The sequence below is a fragment of the Schistocerca americana genome, chromosome 6, assembly GCF_021461395.2.
Source record: "Schistocerca americana isolate TAMUIC-IGC-003095 chromosome 6, iqSchAmer2.1, whole genome shotgun sequence".
Classification (NCBI taxonomy): Eukaryota; Metazoa; Arthropoda; class Insecta; order Orthoptera; family Acrididae; genus Schistocerca; species Schistocerca americana.
Window position 1 is genome coordinate 339,986,439 of NC_060124.1, and position 23,747 is coordinate 340,010,185.

The 23,747-nt window shown below is 44.4% G+C and overlaps 1 protein-coding gene across 2 annotated transcripts in view; it reads left to right on the forward strand.

Moving 5' to 3' along the window:
- Positions 1–23,747, forward strand: part of LOC124619456 (putative inorganic phosphate cotransporter) — a 358,088-nt gene that overhangs the window by 179,486 nt on the left and 154,855 nt on the right. The gene's annotated exons all lie outside the window — the stretch shown is intronic.

Below are 23,747 nucleotides of genomic sequence, written 5' to 3' on the forward strand. Positions count from 1 at the left end.
TTTACGTATTTGGATGTCTCTTCCACGTGAATACGCGGAAAACTTGGTTTCAAGCATGCCTCGGAGCTGGCAAGCAGTTAACGACGCTGTGAGTGACTGGACGTATTATTAATTGTAACTGCAGTTTTATTTTGCTCATATATGATATATTGAAACGTCCCCTTAGAAAACTTAAAGAATGACTGATCTGATAAACCTCTTACATTATTTGCTTTTCAAACAGCTTAGCAAAACTAAACGTACTCAGACATTATTCTTTTTACTTATTCTGATCAACACTAAACTGACACACAATATTTTTAGCGCAACGCAATCTGACTTTCAATAGTCCCTATGGCCCTGACTAACATTAAACTATACCTTTCACAAAAATCTTCGTTACTCGAACTACTGCAATACAGCGAGCGCCACTACTGCCAGCTAAATAAAAGATTCAAACTACTGAAGGCACTAACTACTGATAGGCATAGTTAGCAAATGAAAGATTTTGATAGAGAACAAACAATGTATTTACCTTAATAGTGTTCAAAAGTCATAATGTATATAGCAGTTCATGACATCCATTCTTACGAATGTACTGTTTCTGATGGACACACGTCCAGATCATCCGCTCTCAAAAATCCGCCATCTCACTTCCCCACATCCACCACTGCTGGCGGCTCACCTCCAACTGTGCAACGCTACGCGCTGTTAACAGCCAACAGCCCAACACTACAATAGCGAATATTACAACAATGCCACCCAGCCACAGACTGCACACAGCACAGCCAGAGATTTTCATACAGAGCGCTACATGGCGTTACCAATATAAAAACCTAAACAGCCTAATTACATAGCCCCCATGCTCCCCACAAAAAATTTTACAAATTGTTTTGGGCAATGGCCAATACAGATTTGAAAAAGTTTTTCATAATTACAATAACAAAGATATCAAATGCACACACTTATTGATACAATGTTGGTCAAAAGCTAAAATTTTCTCACAGTCCATAAAGACAGTCCTGATCTTGCATCATAGCAAAAATTTCAGTTTTTTTTCTCAAAGTCTGAGCAGTAAAAGAAAATGCACACGAAAGTAGTGGATTTCCATGTAGTCTTGAAGAAGTAGTGTTGTCCTTCCAACGGAAAGACAGTGCTGACTCTTGACATGCAGACAGGTAATGGGCCGCAACAGAGCAAACCCACAGCAGAGTCAGTCGAAGTTTTGAATAATATTGGTAGGTAGGTCATCACAGAGCAGACCCACTGTAGTCGACAGTATGGTATTGGTGGGCCACCAGTGCTGCAGATCCACTGCAGTCCTTGTAGAAATAATGGTATTGATGGGTCATCAAAGGTGCAGACCCACTGTAGTCCTTGTAGAGATGGCCAGCAGCCATCTGTTGCGACTGTGAAGGTGCACAACTCCATTGAAGAGTCCTGCGGACAATGTAGCAAGTCCATAAACCACCACTTGTGCACTCAAAAAGTTTTTGGAATGGTCCTTAGAACCAGCAATGCTGTTATCGAGTCCCTTACTGAATTATTAAAACACGTGCAAGCACTAACAGTCCCAACTTCTCACATACTGTGCATATATTATGACCAACAGAAACGTGCGCACTGAAATAAAACTTAATTTGAAGAACTGGTGTCTATACAATTATAAATTTACAACATAAAAATACAATTACAAAGGTACAAAATACATCATTAAAGAACATAACAGTACAGATAACATTTGTAGTAACACAGGCTTTACAAAAGAATAGAAATAAACATATACATCAGTGTTACAGGAATTATGATATAAGTAAATACATAAAAGATCAGAATAGCTTTTGAAACATCAACTTCACACATGAGCATTAAAACAGAACAGAATAAATAATGTCTAAACATCTTTACAAAGTAAATAAAACATTATTAGAAAAATTCTACAATATATCTCTTATCAGATAAACACATAAAGAAAGGAAGAACACAAATACACAAGCGTACACAAACACATAGAGGGATAACACAAAAGGAAAGGACAGGGTTTGTTTTACTGCAGTATTTTGCATGGAGATCTCCCTTCTTTCATCATTATTTCCAAAAAGTCCTATCTAAGCCTGCTTTCTGTATTCTGTTCATCCTCTTTTAATATAATTATTCTTCATTGTACAGTACCTTTTCTTTTACAAACTTTTTTCATATAACTTCTCAATGCATTTCTTCCAATTCATCATAACTCATTCTCTTATATAGCCTACCCCCTCTTAAGCTAACTTAAATCTGCTGAGCTCAAATGCATAAACTAAGGGACAAGGCAATGCAGCAGCACAAAACAATTAATACAAACAGCAATCAAAAAAATGCAAATTGGCAAAGCTAGCAGCAGTAAATCTAAATTAGCAAAGCAATTGCAATATTACAACTAATATAAGGCACTGTGCAGCACACAACAAAAATAAATCAGTAGTAAAACTGGCTTAACAGAGTAATACAAAGCGAAATTCAGTAGCACTATGCCTGGCAAATAGCAGCAGCAAATGTAATAACTTATATCTGATCATGACAAAGCTCGAGCAGAAAAAATATTACAGTAAAGATATGAAATGTCTAATACCTATGTCAGATCTTAACACTAGAGTGATGCATCACCTTAATTTACACTACTAAAAAGTTACCAGTCATTGACAAAAATTATATATGCAGTTCCTGTGAAGGGAAATGTCTTTTTGTGCTCCCTCATTTTTTTTGGAAGTATATCATAAAATTATTATTTACTGGATCTGTAGACAGAAAATATTTATATTAGTACATCTATTAAATTTTATTTTAACCAATGCTGCAGTGCAGCTAGAAACTAGATATTAAACGAAATGAGCAAATATACATATAAAGCAACATATGGAACATCATTCACTAGGCAAACGGCATCTCCAAAGGCAAAAAAAAAAAAAATAAATCTCTCAATTAGAAAGACAATAGATGTAAAATGTTTCTCACCATTTCATTAGGCATTTTAGTAAATATCATAAATTAAGAGCTCCACAGTGTAATCATATGTTTTCAGGTTTGAGCGTGTCGTATTTGCGATCCTTTCTACAAAGAAATGTCAATAGCGAGGATAATGGCCTCCTTTTTGCTCCACCTGTGCCTCTGAAAGGCACACACTAATGGCTTTTTTTCCAGGTGACTGTCGCTCAGATGGGCCTCCACAGCACATTATGTCAAGGTCATCTAGCTTCTTTACTGAAATATTTAAGGCAGCAATTTCCACTACAGTGATAGTCTCATAAAAAATAAAAAAATTCAAAGGTTAGAAATTTACATTAGAAGTGAGTAGAAACAAAATCTCATATATAACAGTGTCCAAAAAGTTTTGTCAGCATTGTGGTAACTAACATTCATGTATGTACACACATTTCATAACTCTTAAAGTATGATTCTTGGTTTCCAACATCCTTTTCATAAATCAGAGTCCCTAACCACTACTCGGTATTCCTTACCTTATTACACATGTACATATTCATATTCATCAACACGTCTTCAATATTTCATCTTAATAAATACATAGCAGATTCCTCATATAGCATCATCTCATTGATCATAAACATACATCAAAAGCATAATACACATCATCGTCATAATAATAACACCATAACACTTCAGCCAAATCTCAAAAACGTCGTAGCTTTCTGCAATAATTTCAAAACCTAAAAAAAATTCTCTGCTCATTTCAGTAGTGTCATCTACCTCAAACGTACTTTAAAAATCATGACCCCATACCAAATGCGACATAGTATCACAATGGTTCCAAAAAAAAAAAAAAAAAAATGAACAGTTCACAAAGTACCGACAAAACACAATTTCGTAAGTGCGAAGTTATCCAACTGTGTAATTACGTAAACATCTGTCACTGATGTAGTAAAATAAATGTTTGTCTCTCTCAGTTAAATGATCAGATAGCTGTGTAATTTATGTGTTAGAGAAATATCGTACCGATGTGTAAAGTTGTATAAGCAAATACCAAATTGTCTAGGGCTCCTTGTTCATGCCAAACACATGGTATACAAAGTAAGCGTGTACCCCGCTGAGGATTAAAGTAATTATACCCTCAGGTGTTACAAATTACAGCAATCGAATGAAATGTATCACCGAAAACTTTCTTTGTATCTTTGTGTTTCAAAAATCTTTAAAAATAAATGTTTTAAGTACAAAATTAATCACTCAAATGCGTGTCCTGTAGCGCTAAATGTGCGTCTTGCTGTAAGATAATTCTGTGGAAGTGTCGTAGTTATCGTCCATGTGAAACGTCCCCTTAGAAAAATTATTGAATTACTGTGCTGATAAATCTCTTACATTATTTGCTTTTCAAACAGCTGGGCAAAACTGAACGTACTCAGACATTACTCTCTTTGCTTATTCTCATCAACACTAAACTGACACACAATATTTTTAGCGCAACGCAATCTGACTTTCAATAATCCCTATGGCCCTGACTAACATTAAACTATACCTTTCACAAATCACTTACCTCACAAAAATCTTCGTTACTCGAACTACTGCAATACAGCGAGCGCCACTACTGCCAGCTAAATAAAAGATTCAAACTACTGAAGGCACTAACTACTGATAGGCATAGTTAGCAAATGAAAGATTTTGATAGAGAACAAACAATGTATTTACCTTAATAGTGTTCAAAAGTCATAATGTATATAGCAGTACATGACATCCATTCTTACAAATGTACTGTTTCTGATGGACACACGTCCAGATCATCCGCTCTCAAAAATCCGCCATCTCAGTTCCCCACATCCACCACTGCTGGCGGCTCACCTCCAACTGCGCAACGCTACGCGCTGTTAACAGCCAACAGCCCAACACTACAATAGCGAATATTACAACAATGCCACCCAGCCACAGACTGCACACAGCACAGCCAGAGATTTTCATACAGAGCGCTACATGGTGTTACCAATATGAAACCTAAACAGCCTACTTACAGTATGTAGCCCTACATGTTTTGTTGTCAAATACATTTTTCTAGTAATTAACTCGACGACGATCTTATTTAACAGACTGTACTTGACAGCCGCAGCAAGTAGGACATAAAACGCAGATTAGCACAGGAAAAAAAGAAGTTTAGAACTGGTACGAGGAGGTCCTGTGGCCTTCCACAGTTGACATAAGTCACGGCAGTGAGGTGATGCGTATGTGCCAGTCGGTTGTCTGGAATCATTGCAGTTAGATGGATCGCCATAGTAGCAAGAAGTGCTCGAGCGTGCTAATAACCACACCGTGAATGAAGTTGCCCAACTTGTTCGTGTCCAACGTGTCTGCAAGGACTGCTATACGACTCGCAGCCATGTAACATGGCGTAAGAACTGTGGTCATGAGAATATCAAAGCCGAAATTGAGCGGAGACAGGTTTTACGCCTAATCAATGACAGCTCGACAGCAACTACTGGTGACAGAGACTGCAAGTCTATCTTAACCAGTTTCTGGTCGAATTTTGTGAAGGGAGCTACGTGGAATGGTCATTACCACGGGTACCTCGGAAAGGAGAGTTTCTCAAGGCATCACATAAAGTGGACTAAGGCGCGAATAGTAATTTGGATTGAGCAGGGAGGCGTCCTAGGGTGGACCATGCAGTTGTACAGAGTCAATGTGGCAGGGTGGCACACTGGTTGGTACATCTGCCTAGTGAGCGCGAGACACTGGTTCGAATCCCGGCCTCGGCACAAATTTTCATTCGTTGATTCAGTCTGAATGATGAAGTTTGAGACTTGAGAAGATCTCTGGAACCATATAGTTTCATTTCACCACATGAAGCTGCAAATTTTCGATGAGACAAATAACACAGAAGCTGCACAGTAGCTGACTAAAGCCTTTTAGCTTGGTCAGACGAGTAGCGATTTTGCGTCTTTTTTTTCCTTCAAATCATGCATGGGTCAAATGCACCGACGGTCCAATGAGGCGTTTACCCCCGCTACCTGTAGATAGTGTATTATAGGCTGGGGGTAGTACTGTGATGTTTCTGGGCTCTTTTTCGTATCATGACTTGAGTGAACTCGTTATGATTGACGTGAACGTTTACTTCAACATGCTCCGTGATCGAGTTCCGGTCTTTCTTCTGCATCCTCATGATGAGTAAGCTGTGGACACTTCCGAGACGACAACAGTCGTGTTGACAGTGCTGAAGGCATACATTCCTGGTTTGAAGAAAACTGAAAAACTGTTTCACGTCTCTGCTTGACCCCAAAATCACTCGATCTTAAACACGCGGGAAATGTCTAGTGCTATTTGGAACAACGGGAAAACGTGCAAAAAACACCCCACAATTTGGTGGTTCTACAGGATCTAATCATCAATGACAGAAAGACGTCCGCTGGATACGGCATACCTGAAGAATCTCGTGGGTTCTCTTTGTCGCCGAAATGGACACGGTATTTATGTGGTGTCTGCAGGCTAAAAAAATGGCTCTGGGCACTATGGGACTTAACATCTGAGGCCATCAGTCCCCTAGACTTAGAACTACTTAAACCTAACTACCTAAGGACATCACACACATCCATGCCCGAGGCAGCATTCGAACCTGCGACCGTAGCAGCAGCGCGGCTCCGGACTGAAGCGCCTACAACCGCTCGCCCACAATGGCCGGCGTGTCTGCAGGTTGCGAGCATTTTTTGTCCGGTTTACATTGTAGAAGAAACGAACAGTCTTGGCTACAGGGTTGTAATTTTTATTTATTTACCAATGACGCGTTTCGCCTTCAGATTGGTTGGCATTAGATGGCTGGTTTTAGATGGTGGTAGGCACATAGTGGTAGCCGAGCATACAAAACGTCCCATCTCGCTATCTCCTGTGCCTAACACCAGCTAATATCAGACAATCGGAAGATGCTTGAACCAGGTGAAACGCGTCATGGATAAACAAGTAACAATTACAACCCCGCTACCAGGGCTGTTTGTTTCTTCATTGCATATTACTGGCTGCTGTACCATCTCCACTATGAGTTGAAAAAAGGTTTTTACTTAGTAGTAGTAGTAACATTAGTAGTGTAAGAAAAGAAAATTAGGATATTCAAGAAATTTTTCCTTTCGTTTATGACAGGGCGCTTCAGCAACCGATATCCAATTATGTCTTGGTTGCGAAGTTATTTAATATTATTTTTAACAATACATTTCCTCCTTCGGGGCATCATTAGACTGTTTAAAAGTAGATGGATATGTAACCCATCCGCCATAAAGCGATATAAAATGGAAAATCGACGCAAAATTAATTGGATATGCAATCCATACAGTTACTTTTGCGTCTATTTTCCACTTTATGTCGCTGTATGACGGATGGAATACATATCCAGCTACTTTTACAAAGTCTGATATACACCAAATTGGTGAAACGCGTTTCTTATGTTAAATAACTTCGCAACCAAGACGGTTTTTATTCCGACATAATGGATATCCCATCATCGACAAGTTCATTGGCACTCAAATTCGGACAGGACAAAGACAGGGAGTGAAATAGACCTAGTATTTTTCAACGGAAATGTCCCGAGACTTCTTGGAGAACTCTAGTAAGACTTGGTCTGCAGAATCCTGATTTGAACTCCGAATGCGAGTCCATTTTACACTCCTGGAAATGGAAAAAAGAACACATTGACACCGGTGTGTCAGACCCACCATACTTGCTCCGGACACTGCGAGAGGGCTGTACAAGCAATGATCACACGCACGGCACAGCGGACACACCAGGAACCGCGGTGTTGGCCGTCGAATGGCGCTAGCTGCGCAGCATTTGTGCACCGCCGCCGTCAGTGTCAGCCAGTTTGCCGTGGCATACGGAGCTCCATCGCAGTCTTTAACACTGGTAGCATGCCGCGACAGCGTGGACGTGAACCGTATGTGCAGTTGACGGACTTTGAGCGAGGGCGTATAGTGGGCATGCGGGAGGCCGGGTGGACGTACCGCCGAATTGCTCAACACGTGGGGCGTGAGGTCTCCACAGTACATCGATGTTGTCGCCAGTGGTCGGCGGAAGGTGCACGTGCCCGTCGACCTGGGACCGGACCGCAGCGACGCACGGATGCACGCCAAGACCGTAGGATCCTACGCAGTGCCGTAGGGGACCGCACCGCTACTTCCCAGCAAATTAGGGACACTGTTGCTCCTGGGGTATCGGCGAGGACTATTCGCAACCGTCTCCATGAAGCTGGGCTACGGTCCCGCACACCGTTAGGCCGTCTTCCGCTCACGCCCCAACATCGTGCAGCCCGCCTCCAGTGGTGTCGCGACAGGCGTGAATGGAGGGACGAATGGAGACGTGTCGTCTTCAGCGATGAGAGTCGCTTCTGCCTTGGTGCCAATGATGGTCGTATGCGTGTTTGGCGCCGTGCAGGTGAGCGCCACAATCAGGACTGCATACGACCGAGGCACGCAGGGCCAACACCCGGCATCATGGTGTGGGGAGTGATCTCCTACACTGGCCGTACACCACTGGTGATCGTCGAGGGGACACTGAATAGTGCACGGTACATCCAAACCGTCATCGAACCCATCGTTCTACCATTCCTAGACCGGCAAGGGAACTTGCTGTTCCAACAGGACAATGCACGTCCGCATGTATCCCGTGCCACCCAACGTGCTCTAGAAGGTGTAAGTCAACTACCCTGGCCAGCAAGATCACCGGATCTGTCCCCCATTGAGCATGTTTGGGACTGGATGAAGCGTCGTCTCACGCGGTCTGCACGTCCAGCACGAACGCTGGTCCAACTGAGGCGCCAGGTGGAAATGGCATGACAAGCCGTTCCACAGGACTACATCCAGCATCTCTACGATCGTCTCCATGGGAGAATAGCAGCCTGCATTGCTGCGAAAGGTGGATATACACTGTACTAGTGCCGACATTGTGCATGCTCTGTTGCCTGTGTCTATGTGCCTGTGGTTCTGTCAGTGTGATCATGTGATGTATCTGACCCCAGGAATGTGTCAATAAAGTTTCCCCTTCCTGGGTCAATGAATTCACGGTGTTCTTATTTCAATTTCCAGGAGTGTATTATCACCGCCCCACATCTGTCAATAGGTGGTGATGGAATTAACGGTAGTGGCAGAAGACAAAAACGAGGAAAGCAGTAAGCATGTCGTAAGTGCACGCGCTAAATTGCTGGGATTAATTACTTGCTCTCTCGGTGGACTTTGTAGCGCTAAAGTCGCGCAAGTGCGATAACGCTGCCACGTCCTCGGATTAACAGATGTTTTCAGGCAAAAGGACGTTTTCATGCCTCTGGATGAAAAAGACAGCAGAAGTCTCGTTACGTGTTTCAGGCTCATCTACAGAACATGGCCGCTAGAGTTTCTCAGTACGAAAAAGGATTTTCTTGCCTGTCACGTGTCTCTTGGAATTTCCCAGTGATGAAGAAAAATCACTATCTAACACTTACATATCACCTGTGATAGGTAGGACAACCGATAAGCCGATATAGGAGATAAGCCGATCTGATCACCTCATCAAGACGGATAGCTCGCATCCTGGATAACAATTCGTCACCGCACCTCTAATCGAAGTTAGATTAACTGCTACTGAATGTCGAAAAACTGAAATCAACGTTACGAATAATCTTTTTTACGACTGAATTATTATCTCTAATTTCGACACTGAAGGAAAAGTAATAAAGAAGCAAATGAAAGCCGCCTTAGTGACGTCATTCACGAGAACACAAATAAACTGATAGGCGGAGAACTTCAAACATTAGTAAATGAAGTAGCACTTTGCGATGTGGTGGAGGGAAGTCTAACAGCGTTACAATGGAAAACCTTAAAACACGTGCCATACAGCCTAAATCTTACGTGGACCAATTTTACGTTGTCTCGTGCAATCACAAGAAGCTGACACTTCGCCCATACGCTTCGAAAGAAGGGAGATTAGAATTCAACGTCCCATCAACGGCGACGTCATTAGAGTCTAAGCACTGGATCGGATTGGAGAATGATGTGATAACCAAAGGATCTGTCTATCATTAGTCTTAGGAACTTTAGAGAAATCATGGAAAACCTAAATGTGGATGTTCGGGCAAGGGTTAGATTTGCCGGCCTCAGGAATGCTAGCGCAATGTCTTCCCACTCAGGCACCTTGTTCAGTGATGCGTTCAAAGACTATGGAGTCCAAATGCATGGGATCCTTAGAGTCATGTTTAGCTGGCTCTATGACCATTAGCACAAATGACTAATTTCTGGAAGTTCGTCTGTAAGTTATACAGGGGGAGCCATGAGGAAGGTTACATTCTTTAGGGGGTGACAATATTAGTGATTCGGAACAAAAAAGTCATTTGGACATATGTTGTGTTCTTAACAGTTTGCGAGGAAACTAATGAAAACAATGGGGAGCAGGACAAATCATCTGGTAGTAAATAAAAAATTGTGACATAAAGTTTCGTTTAATTGTGTTCATTTCCTCACAAAAGAAGTTCAAAAGGTACACAGACAGCAGCCACGCATTTTGCAGCTCTTGTAAACAGCTACTGGGTTGCTGATCTCATCTCATTCGTACGGTCCTTTACTTGAGTACGCGCATGTAAAGTTGGAGCTAGAAGTTCCTCCTTTGAGTCCAATCTACCGCTTGTAGACTTCGTTCTTAAGCCGACCACACAAACAGTAATCTAATAGAATAAGATCGGGTGACCTCTGTGCTCAAGAAATGACTCCGCGGAGACCGATCCAACACACGCGATACTTTCCCGTGCGGTGCTGATGTCACTGGCTGTACGGAATGTGTAGGAGCTCGTGCTTAAAGTACGAACGACGTCGTGTCGCCGAAAGAATATCCTCCAGGTATTTAGGTAACACATTTAGAAGGAAATCGAAATACCGTACAGCATTAAAACGGTTATCTAAACAAATTCCGTGTTGGTGTGCAAGTGACGTGCGTACTGAAATGGTTACTTAAGACACTACGTCGCCTAATATCGCTTTAGTTGTATTCGCATGCGAGTGCTGACGAAGGACATGTGACTGACGCCCACGATTTTCAAACATCTGTATGTAGGACACGATTACGAAAAGGACATTTCAAGTTTTTTGTTCAGAGTGACTACTAGTATCAACCCTCAAAGCATGTATCTTTCCTCCTGAGTCATCCTGTATAACGAGAGCACGTACTTGTTGATCATTGTAACGCGTTAAAACTGTGCGCCAGACTGGGACTCCAAACTGGATACGTGCTTTTCACACCCGACTGAATTGTCCGATCGTGCCTTGTGGAGTAACTCTGTCTTTCAAGTTGCCAATGGCTCCTCTTCATTACTTACAATGTGCACAAACTGTCACGATGTAGTGGGATTAGCATCTTCAGGAAAGGCTTTCATCTTTCATATACCAAAGTAATCGAGAATTAAAGATCAGGGAGAAGAAATAAAAACTTCGAGGTTTTCCCGATGTCGTGGTAATTCTATCGCAGACAGGACTTGGAAGAGCAGCTGAACAGAATGGAAAGGGTCTTGAGAGAGGGATTTGGGATGAACACCAACAAAAGTAAAACAATGGTAATGGAATGTAGTCGAATGAAATCAGATGAAGCTGAGGGAATTAGATTAGGAAACGAGGCAATGAAAGTAGCAGATGAGTTTTGTTATTTGGGCAGTAGAATAATTTATGATCACCGAATTAGACAGGGTATAAAATGTGGAATGGGAATGGCAAGAAAAGCATATCTGAAGAAGAGAAATTTGTTAACATCGAATATACACTCATGCTCATAAATTAAGGATAATTGCGGAATGTGGTGCCACACAACGTGGCACTACACAAAACGCGCTAATAGCATAGGCACATAGGGAACACACACGACACAGATCTGTAAGTCCACGGTATTGATGGTAAGTTGAGGAAACCGTCCCGAAACACAAGTGCTACAAAACGCCACTGTTTCCTGCGTATGTACCCCGACATCAATATGGGATATGATCACCATGCACACGTAAACAGGCCGCACAACGGGTTGGCATACTCTGCATCAGGTGGTCGAGCAGCTGCTGGAGTATACCTTCTCATTTTTGCACCAGTGCCTATCGGAGCTCCTGAAGTGTCCTAGGGGTTTGAAAACGTGCAGCGATACGTCGACCGAGAGCATTCCAGATATGCTTGATGGGGTTTAGGTCTGGAGAACAGACAGGCCACTCCATTCGCCTGATATCTTCTGTTTCAAGGTACTCCTCCACGATGGCAGCTCGATGGGGCCGTGCGTTTTCATCCATCAGGAGGAAGGTTATGACTCACTGCACCCCTGAAAAGGTGGACATACTGGTGCAAAATGACGTCCCTATACACCTGAGTTGTTACAGTTCCTCTGTCAAAGACAGGCAGGGGTGTACGTGCACCAATCATAATCCCACCCCACACCATCAAACCACGACCTCTATACAGGTCCCTTTCAAGGACGTTAAGGAGTTGATATATTGTTCCTGGTTCACACCAGATGAAAACCCAGCGAGAATCGCTGTTCAGACTATACCTGGATTCGTCCGTGAACATAACCTTGTTCCAGTGACCATGTACTGTGGTCTTGACACCAGGCTTTACGGGATTGCAGGTCTCCGGCCGAATAAACCATGTCTGTTTAGTCGTCTGTAGACTGTGTGTCTGGAGACAACTTTCCAGCGGCTGCTGTAAGGTCCTGAGCAAGGCTACCTACAGTACTCCGTGGCCGTCTGTGGGCACTTACTCACTGATGGTGAGATATCGTTCTTCTTGTGGTGTTGTACACTCTGGACGTCCCGTACTGTAGCGCCTGGACACGTTCCCTGTCTGCAGGAATCGTTGCCATAATCTTGAGATCACTGTGGCACACGGAGGGCCTGTGCTACAACCTGCTGTGTTTGACCAGCCTCTAGTCGCCCTAGTATTCTACCCCTCATAACGTCGTCAATACGTGTTTTTTGAGCCATTTTCAACACACAGTCACCATTAGCACGTCTGTAAACGTCTGCACACTTATTCGCTGTACCGTACTCTGACCTGCACCAACACACCTCTGCGTATGTGAACTGCTGCCAGCGCCACCGTGCGACGACCGCAAGTCAAATGCACCGCATGGTCATACCCCGAGGTGATTTAAACCCGCAAACCGCCCGCCAGAGCGTTGTTTCACCATGCATCAGCATTATCCTTAACTTATGAGCATGAGTGTAGATTAGGAAACGAGGCAATTAAAGTAGCAGATGAGTTTTGTAATTTGGGCAGTAAAATATTTGATGATCACCGAATTCGACAGGATATAAAATGTGGAATGGGAATGGCAAGAAAAGCATATCTGAAAAGGAGAAATTTGTTAACATGGATTATATATAGAAGTATTACAAATTCTTTTTCTGAAAGTATTTGTAGGGAGTGTAGTCACGTATGGAAGTGAAACACGGACAATGAACAGTTTAGACAAGAAGAGAATATCAGCTTTTGAATGTGGTGCTACAGAGGAATGCTGAAAAGTTAGTAGTGCACATGGCTATCGAGGAAGTACTGAATAGAACAGGGGAGAAAAGAAATTTGTGGTACAAGGTAACTAAGAAGAAGAGATCGGTTGATAAGACACATTCTGAGATATTAAGGGATCACCGGTTTAGTACTGGAAGGAAGTGTGAGGGGTAAAAATCGTAGAGGGAGAGCAAAAGATGAATACAGTATGGAGATTCAGAAGGATGGAAGTTGCAGTAGTTACTCGGAGATGAAGAGGCTTTTACAGGATACGCTAGCATGGAGAGCTGCAGCAAACCCGTCTTTGGAATGAAGGCAACAACAACAGGAAGAAAGCGTGAACGTAAACACCACTCGCAGTACGAGGAACGAGTTATGATCGTGGGACGTGCGAGCAACAAGTTCCCAAATCCTCCAGCCGTTATCGCCACAAGATAAATCCTGACGGTAGCGCCGCTTCCTTATTCAAGCAGCTCCTTATTTACACAACAACAAAAGTAATTTCTCATTGGTTCATTTTTGCTCTGGACTTATTCTTCGCCGTTCCTTCTTCCATAGCCTGTACAATAATAACTATGTGTGGCTCAATGGCCGAGTGCAAGTCTTTCAAATTGGGCGTCACTTCACACCATTTAACCAACCGGGGAAAGGGGATTTGGAGTTTAAAATGGGATTTGAACGAGACGTCGTTCCCGGTGACTCCTGATATTATTGCGAGATGAAGGGTAGATTGAATGCAGAATGAAAATTTCCGTGGTCCGGCCGGCATTCGATACCGCAACATCTTGTTTCCAGGCACGCACTTGATAAGACTCATAGACGGCGAAACAAAACGGTATAAATATCATCCGGTACTTCCCGAAGTCCTGAGGTGTTTTCCACACCCGTCTTTCTTGCATCCTGTTGAACGCGCCGTCACGGCGCCAATGGGTCGTTACATACTGCGAGTTTGCTTCTAAATAAATACCCTCACAGTGGTACATAACAGTACGAAGTCTTTAAAGCCGTATTTTTGTTCTTACGATCTATATGTGTCATTGTTTGTTTTGTCCAGTATGTTGTCAATGCTTTTCCAAGCGCAAAAGTATGCGCAGAGAAGTGTCTCCTACCTTGTGACCCACGAAGACGACGTATGATGCCGCAATCCTTACCTTCGCTGATTTTACTAAGATGGCGTGGCGAAAACATACATCACAATGTATATGCTAAGATGGTATCTGTTTTTTCGGACATGTCCGAAAGAACAGATACCATCTTAGCATATATATAGTTAAGGCTCGCCGGCCACTTGACCATCTTCTTCTTCTGTTCGAATGCACAAACAGAGCCCGAACTCTCACGGAAATCGGCAGCGCGCCGCGAGTAATGAGTGTAATGGGCGGGGGCACTACGAATGTAGTGCGGGACAATACGCTGAGAATGTGGGTTTCGCGGGAGGCGTGCCAGAGATAAATCCCTGCAGTCGCGCTATCGTCTGTGTCCTCGGTGGCTCAGATGGATAGAGCGTCTGCCATGTAAGCAGGAGATCCTGGGACGAGTGCCGGTCGGGGCACACATTTTCATCTGTCCCCGGTGACGTATGTCAACGCCTGTAAGCAGCTAAGGGTGTTCATTTCATTGTAATCTCATACATCACAATGGTTACTGACACTTTTGGGTGACGGAACGGACCTGAATCAGCTTTGCTGAATAGTACGAATAAATTTTGAACTGCACATGACGAAATGTCTAGATGTTTTCAATTTATTCACAATTACCGATTTACAGTCATATTTGATTGCAACGCAGCTTATCACTGTAGATACGCGAAACGTAAGTCAGTAAAAAGCCACGTTCTTCCGTCATTTACATCTCTAACGTGAGCTCTTCTATGCTCAAAATCGTTTGCAGAATCTCAACAACATCAATCAACAAGCGTTCTTTACTCCACCTTTATACAACTTCTTAATTAACTCTTAGTCTTCGAGTCGTCCAGATCCTCATTTTCATATATATATGCTCCATCTCTCCCCTTTCTTTCTCGCTCTCTCTCTCTCTCTCTCTCTCTCTCTCCCACACCCACTATTCTTCATTTGTCCATTCCTTCGATTTTTCACAGATGTTAATCTCTCTGGACATAGCACCCACCAACAGAGAACATTCATACATACATACAATACATGAACATACACTCCTGGAAATTGAAATAAGAACACCGTGAATTCATTGTCCCAGGAAGGGGAAACTTTATTGACACATTCCTGGGGTCAGATACATCACATGATCACACTGACAGAACCACAGGCACATAGACACAGGCAACAGAGCATGCACAATGTCGGCACTAGTACAGTGTATATCCACCTTTCGCAGCAATGCAGGCTGCTATTGTCCCATGGAGACGATCGTAGAGATGCTGGATGTAGTCCTGTGGAACGGCTTGCCATGCCATTTCCACCTGGCGCCTCAGTTGGACCAGCGTTCGTGCTGGACGTGCAGACCGCGTGAGACGACGCTTCATCCAGTCCCAAACATGCTCAATGGGGGACAGATCCGGAGATCTTGCTGGCCAGGGTAGTTGACTTACACCTTCTAGAGCACGTTGGGTGGCACGGGATACATGAGGACGTGCATTGTCCTGTTGGAACAGCAAGTTCCCTTGCCGGTCTAGGAATGGTAGAACGATGGGTTCGATGACGGTTTGGATGTACCGTGCACTATTCAGTGTCCCCTCGACGATCACCAGTGGTGTACGGCCAGTGTAGGAGATCGCTCCCCACACCATGATGCCGGGTGTTGGCCCTGTGTGCCTCGGTCGTATACAGTCCTGATTGTGGCGCTCACCTGCACGGTGCCAAACACGCATACGACCATCATTGGCACCGAGGCAGAAGCGACTCTCATCGCTGAAGACGACACGTCTCCATTCGTCCCTCCATTCACGCCTGTCGCGACACCACTGGAGGCGGGCTGCACGATGTTGGGGCGTGAGCGGAAGACGGCCTAACGGTGTGCGGGACCGTAGCCCAGCTTCATGGAGACGGTTGCGAATGGTCCTCGCCGATACCCCAGGAGCAACAGTGTCCCTAATTTGCTGGGAAGTGGCGGTGCGGTCCCCTACGGCACTGCGTAGGATCCTACGGTCTTGGCGTGCATCCGTGCGTCGCTGCGGTCCGGTCCCAGGTCGACGGGCACGTGCACCTTCCGCCGACCACTGGCGACAACATTGATGTACTGTGGAGACCTCACGCCCCACGTGTTGAGCAATTCGGCGGTACGTCCACCCGGCCTCCCGCATGCCCACTATACGCCCTCGCTCAAAGTCCGTCAACTGCACATACGGTTCACGTCCACGCTGTCGCGGCATGCTACCAGTGTTAAAGACTGCGATGGAGCTCCGTATGCCACGGCAAACTGGCTGACACTGACGGCGGCGGTGCACAAATGCTGCGCAGCTAGCGCCATTCGACGGCCAACACCGCGGTTCCTGGTGTGTCCGCTGTGCCGTGCGTGTGATCATTGCTTGTACAGCCCTCTCGCAGTGTCCGGAGCAAGTATGGTGGGTCTGACACACCGGTGTCAATGTGTTCTTTTTTCCATTTCCAGGAGTGTAGATAACAGTAACTATAGAGAAAGAAAGGAAGAAAAAAATACACTAAGAAAAATTCGTCAGAAGGCTTTACGCAGTTTCCTTGTGTTGCATAAGGTGAATAAAGGACTGGTTTCCTCGACGTAATCATAAGCAATTTCGTTCTCCACCCGTGTCCCATACGGGGTCTTGCTCCTCTCTAGTGCTCTTAATGTCTGCAGGGAGCGCAACTCGCTCTTAATTTTTAACAGAGTCACAGTTGCTTTGAAAGCCATTTGCTTTGTCTGCTTGTGCACCTGCTTTTCAGTTTCAATAAGCGTTATGTCTCCTTTGTTCCTACAGAAATTCTTGAGCTACACTATCTGTAAAGATACTAAAACTCAAGTTGAATCACCAGAAAAGTTATGTTCCTTTACTTTAAACGCATATTTCAGCACTAACTAACTTCCATATTTCACTTTTACGGCAATTTCTTCAGCGCTCGTCGAAATGAAGATCCAGTCTCCTTTTTCGCGTTGAAAGTTCCCGCAAAAATAAATATACGTGACAAGTTTAAATTACGACCAGAACAGGGATCAGAATGCATGCAGCTCTTTTTGAGGTCGTTTCTTTTTCATGGCCGATGGAAACATCAAAGTGCCATCATTGCTCTCTGTATTGCAAATATCACAATCGCAGTCTCTCCCACTACACCGTAAGCTTAACTCTTCTGGCGATTGAGTGTAGTGGAGAGCTTGTTACCCATATCCTCGTGGACGCTACTGTGGAGGTTTGGAGATGCACAAAAGTAGTTTTGGCAAGTTTCAGGATTGAACCTGTCATTGAGCAAGATTAATAGTGCCTTTTCGAACTGCAGTTTCGGCGCATCGTGTTACGCAGTCGGTCTTTCACGGCAGTGTGTACTTCTCTAAAGAGCAGTGACAGCCGGTGTTCATGTGCACACTGTAAATATCGGATTACAATTATGCCATTCCTTTTCGAATACGAACTGGTAATCGCACTAAGATTACACCATTTCTCTTCGAATGCATTCTTGTATGCAAATAAAAAGGACGAAAACGTGTTTTGCAGCGCTATCTCCACGATAACTAAAAACCAATCTCTAGTGCTCAAATGATGGTCAGCTGCTCTGCAACCAATTCAGAGAAGTGACGCAGCAGTCTGTTTTCGACTGCGCACACACTGACGTGACGCCATCCCAGGTGACCCTGTGGTTTCTACGGTGTTCACAGCACCAGGTCCGCATTTTTCTTTGAAAGTGCTATAAAGTATTGTGCAAGAATTAAAAGTTCGGTAGACCTACTGCATGTTTAAATGTAACAAGAGGAGAGCGTGTGATAGGGCTCACCGATTCGGTTCAGACTATGTGAATCGGAGAAGGTGAACACCTATTTCAGGTCCCTAGAATAGTTCGCTTGAGAGGGCTGCAGGAAAATGTAAAACGCTCTGTAAGGACTTACAAAGAGTGTGACGGATTTTTGACTAATACATGACATATTTGTGCCGTGGCGCAGTGGTCAAATACAGCTACTTGTAATTTCTTAGTTTGGGTTGGATTCACGTAGCTACCATTTTTCATTTTATTTTATCCCTCCCGATGTTAAACAGTTAATTAGAAACTTTAAATATATTTAAACAATTCAATTTATATATGTATAATCAGTATAGACAATTTAGTTACGATTGGTACCCTTGTACATACAAAGGCTATAGGTGGTTGTAAAAAAAAGCGAGTATATGAGGAAATTTAGAGGGAAATAGTATGAAATGGATCTGATCTTAGACTGTGATATTCGCAATGCAGTTTCCTGCTTTCCATATTTGTTATTCGGAAACAGTGACGCGTGGGATACAGGGGGAGCGAAAGGTCTAGGATATGTTCATGCATTAATAAAAAAGCATAGTGGACATCTTAAACCAGAACATATGAGGAATCTATTGAGCTTATTGCTTTAGGTAAAGTTAATATCACAACAATATTAAGTCGCACCTCTCATGACGACATAAGTAAACATATTCTGTTTATTCTGTAACATCGCAGCACATTGCTACTGCTGAAGAGCACAAAATGTTTCATCTTACAAAGGATTCATTAGTAGATCTCGTCTTTTGACTGGGCAGGCAAGCAAAGCGACAATCACTCATTGTTTCCTCATCCTGCACATTATAAGCAGATCAAAAACAGCTTTGCATCGTCTTCATGAATTAAATATTTTATTCATCGAAAATCTCCCACAGTATTTTCCCTTGACTACAGGAAATCACTACGTACAGCCTCTGTTTCTCCACTCCTGAAGGCTTGTATACACTCTTCAGTTTATTAACATGTCTCACACAGTCGTTTGAAGCATACATTGTGTGGGTATAATTATTTTATGGTAAGAATAATTGTCAGTATATGAAAGTTGCTCGCCGTGCTGGCGTACACCACAGTTACATTGTAGGAAGCGGTATCTGCTTATATTTTTGACGACGGCCAACCACTAGTCAATGCTTGCTGTATCGCGATAATGGGTGAACGTTCGAATCGTGAAAGATCTAGGATATGTTCGTTATTAGAACGTTCACCCATTATCGTGATACAGCGAGCATTGACTAGTGGTTGGCCGTCGTCAAAAATATAAGCAGATACCGCTACCTACAATTTTGGCTAGTTCAGCTGTCTCAGAATAACGAAGAGACGACACAGGGCAGCTACCAAAACAACAACCAATCAGACCACGAGTTTGCTCACACCTTCAGTATTGCGCGCAATTGTAGTGCTCTGCTGCTGCAACTACCAGTTACCAGTCAGCTGTGGACGACGCCTTCTGAAACGTAATTGTTGTAATTTGTTCTTTGTTTCTCAATTCGGTATGTTTCTTTTACGCACTATTTGAATTCAACTGTAAAATTATCGAGGAAAGTGATAAGATTATTAGGATCCTGCAAAGTGAATTCAGTGAAACGAAATGAGCATGTGGCATTATTGGCTGGGATATTGCATCTGGTGTTGTCTGGTCGCCTAGTGCGACTCTTCCTACATACCTCAACAATAGTTTTGAATCACCCCCATGTGTCATGCAGGTGTTTTCTGTTGTGACTGCTGCTGTACCAATCGGATTGTCGCCAAAGCACCCGTAGGGACGCATTAGAGACGTCTGTAAAACAGTAAGTTGAACATCCATAATGCCACGAAGGAGCATCGCGACTAAAGATCGGGTCCGCATGATCGCGTGACGCGCAGAAGGTTTGTCAACCAGGGAAGCTACTCGACGTATGCACCGGATTCAAAATGATGTGGTGCGGGTTTGGAATCGGTTCCCATTGACAAAGAGTGTTGCGGTCTTACACTGCACAGGCCGTCCACGCTCGATAGGTGCACGTGATTATCGATATCTACGACTTCTGAATCCGAGGAACAGTGGTGTGTCAGCTGCCGAATTGAAATCCTCATTCGAAGACTGTTGGGAGACGACTGCATGATGCGGATCTCTATTCCCGACGATCATGGCGAGTACCAAATCGTACGTCACTGGATTCTGTTACAGATGGGCAAGAAATCGTACAGAATGGGCACCGCGGGACTGGTGTCGGGTGTCGTTTACGGACGAAATTCGGATCTGTTTGTACGATGATGGTGGAGTGATGTTCTGGTACGGAGTTGCCTGGGACCAGCGTACACATCTCGTGGTTGTTGAGGGCAATCACACTGCTCTGAAGTACAGGGGCGAGATCTGTAACCAATAGCGGGATCATATCGCCAACATTTTCATGGGAATATCGCCTTGGCGGATCATAACTCGCGTGCTCCTCGTACTGTTCTCGTGAATATGTTCCTTCGGCATGATAGGATCACCACGACGGAGTGGTCTATCTGTTCCATAGACATGAACCCAACCGAACATGTATGAAATCGATTGAAACGCCGGCCGGGGTGGCCGAGCGGTCCTAGGCGCTACAGTCTGGAACCGCGCGACCACTACGGTCGCAGGTTCAAATCCTGCCTCCTGGATGTGTGTGATGTCCTTAGGTTAGTTAGGTTTAAGTAGTTCTAAGTTCTAGGGGACTGTGACGTCAGAAGTTAAGTCCCATAATGGTTCAAATGGCTCTGAGCACTATACGACTTAACGTCTGAGGTCATCAGTCGCCTAGAACTTAGAACTAATTAAACCTAACAAACCTAAGGACATCACACACACCCATGCCCGAGGCAGGACTCGAACCTGGGACCGTAGCGGTCGCTCGGCTGCAGACTGTAGCGCCTAGAACCGTACGGCCACTTCGGCCGGCTTAAGTCCCTTAGTGCTCAGAGCCATTTGAACCATTTCGATTGAAACGAGCTGCTCTTGGACGTCGATAACGACTGCTTACGCAGAATCGCTATTGAGAGTGCGACGCTTTGGACCAGGATTGGATTAATCGATGTTGTATCATGGCGGACTCAAGCCTGCATTCGAGAAAGGCAACATTCCATCACGAACTGCCGTTAATCAAGAGCGCTGTGAAAAATTTACATAGGAAGCAAACCTTTTTATACAAAAATGTCTCTTTTTAAATTTTTTTTTATCTGGTGATCAGGCCGCGTGGCAAATGAGTATATACACATGCCTGAGAGCCAGTTTGTTTTCTGGCCCATGAATTTCGAAATAAAGGGAGAATGGAAAACTTTTCTTGATGTGTATATTTTATGCCACCTCGGCGACTTTCGCGACTTTTTGATGAATGTGAACGAATAAAATCCCCGACCGAGCCAGGCATTGAACCCCAGGCCATACTGTAGCGACACTGACTATCAGACCACGAACTGCGGACAGTGAACTCAAAACTGCACGCTAACGGGGAATGTGTCAACTTACTCAGTGTGGAACTGCACAGCTACTGCTGCCAGAACCAACTGCGCTTGAGCGTAACGGCAAACCGACAATATCCTCCCTTCCGTGCTCAACTGACAATCACTTTGTTATTCTGATCCAGGTGAGACACGTGGGTGCGCAGTGTCGATACGTACAGTACACAGCCGTTCCTGTACGGTCTACGTGCAAATCTCTAGCAACGTGGCGCGCGAAGGAAGTTGGCAATGGTACAATCAACGTCGTCGAATTCTCTTCACCGATGAGTTTAGATTTTGTCTGACGCCTGATGGTTGTCGTGGAAGCGAGTGAGGGCTTCCACGAGCCACAGCACATCTAAGGTATGCAGTCCCACGAATACTGCTTTGAGTCGGTATCATGTTCAGATGTCGGGCGCGTCTTTTAGCTATCATGGGTAATTCAGGGCTGTGTGCTACCTGCACACCTTCCTCCAGGAAGCAGGAATCGACCGAATGGAGTATTCTGCGGCATCTGCTAACATCTACCAGATTGAGCATGCGTAGGACCAGTTCAAAGTTACAGTGCTGTGTCACTGGAACCCTCCTCACAGAATGAGCGATCTGAGGAGGGCCACCATAGAAAAGTGGGATAGGCTTGAGCAGTATCCCCCCCCCCACCCCTTTTTATACTGGCAGTTCTGCCCCTCGTGACATCTAGTGGTCAGTCCCATATACTATGATCATATAATGTAAGTCACGGTGTGTGTCAGTTGCCAGCGACATTGCGAAATATCCTCGTATTGAGCATCAAAAGGAGTAAAGAAGAGATTTTCCAGGTCACTAGGTGAGGTCCGTTTTTCTGAGAGCAGCGACCCGCGATGCATGTTGTCCGCTGAGAAGGCAGAGGGCGATGGCCCTGCGAGGCGCTGCTGTTGCGTCACAGAGGGGACGCACCATTCCCGGTGGTTTCCCTGTCGGTGCCAGCGCCGGCGAACCTGACCTACAAACCGGTCTGCGGGCGACCGCTACAGCTGGCCGGCACCTGCGCCGCACGCCTGCGGTTTCTCGTCACGCGTTTGTAGCGCTCGCCGGCTGCAGTGAAAGTTCCTGGAATGCCGGCTCACGTTCTTTACGACGGGCACGAGTAGAGAGGCGAGGAAACCGCCCGCGAATATGGCAGAAAGTTTATTGGCATTGCGCAAAACCGTTGTTAGTATAAATGTAAGTTCGTTTTCGCTACTGGAATGATTCTGGACGAGGGAGCTATGAGCCGACTGGACACACGAAAAACACGCGTACGAGGGTCACTCCAAAAGATATGCACACTATTATGTTCGAGTATAATGACTTTTCTGGAGACTAGAAATCTACTCTGTAGGAGTCAGCATGGGTTTCGAAAAAGACGATCGTGTGAAACCTAGCTCGCTCTATTCGTCTACAAGACTCAGAGGGCCATAGACACGGGTTCCCAGGTAGATGCCGTGTTTCTTGACTTCCGCAAGGCGTTCGATACAGTTCCCCACAGTCGTTTAATGAACAAAGTAAGAACATGTGGACTATCAGACCAATTGTGTGATTGGATTGAAGAGTTTCTTGATAACAGAACGCAGAATGTCATTCTCAATGGAGAGAAGTCTTCCGAAGTAAGAGTGATTTCAGGTGTGCCGCAGGGGAGTGTCGTAGGACCGTTGCTATTCACAATATACATAAATGACCTTGTGGATGACATCAGAAGTTCACTGAGGCTTTTTGCGGAGGATGCTGTGGTGTATCGAGAGGTTGTAACAATGGAAAGTTGTACTGAATTGCAGGAGGATCTGCAGCGAATTGATGCATGGTGCAGGGAATGGCAACTGCATCTCAATGTAGACAAGTGTAGTGTGCTGCGAATACATAGAAAGAAAGATCCTTTATCATTTATCAACAATATAGCAGGTCAGCAACTGGAAGCAGT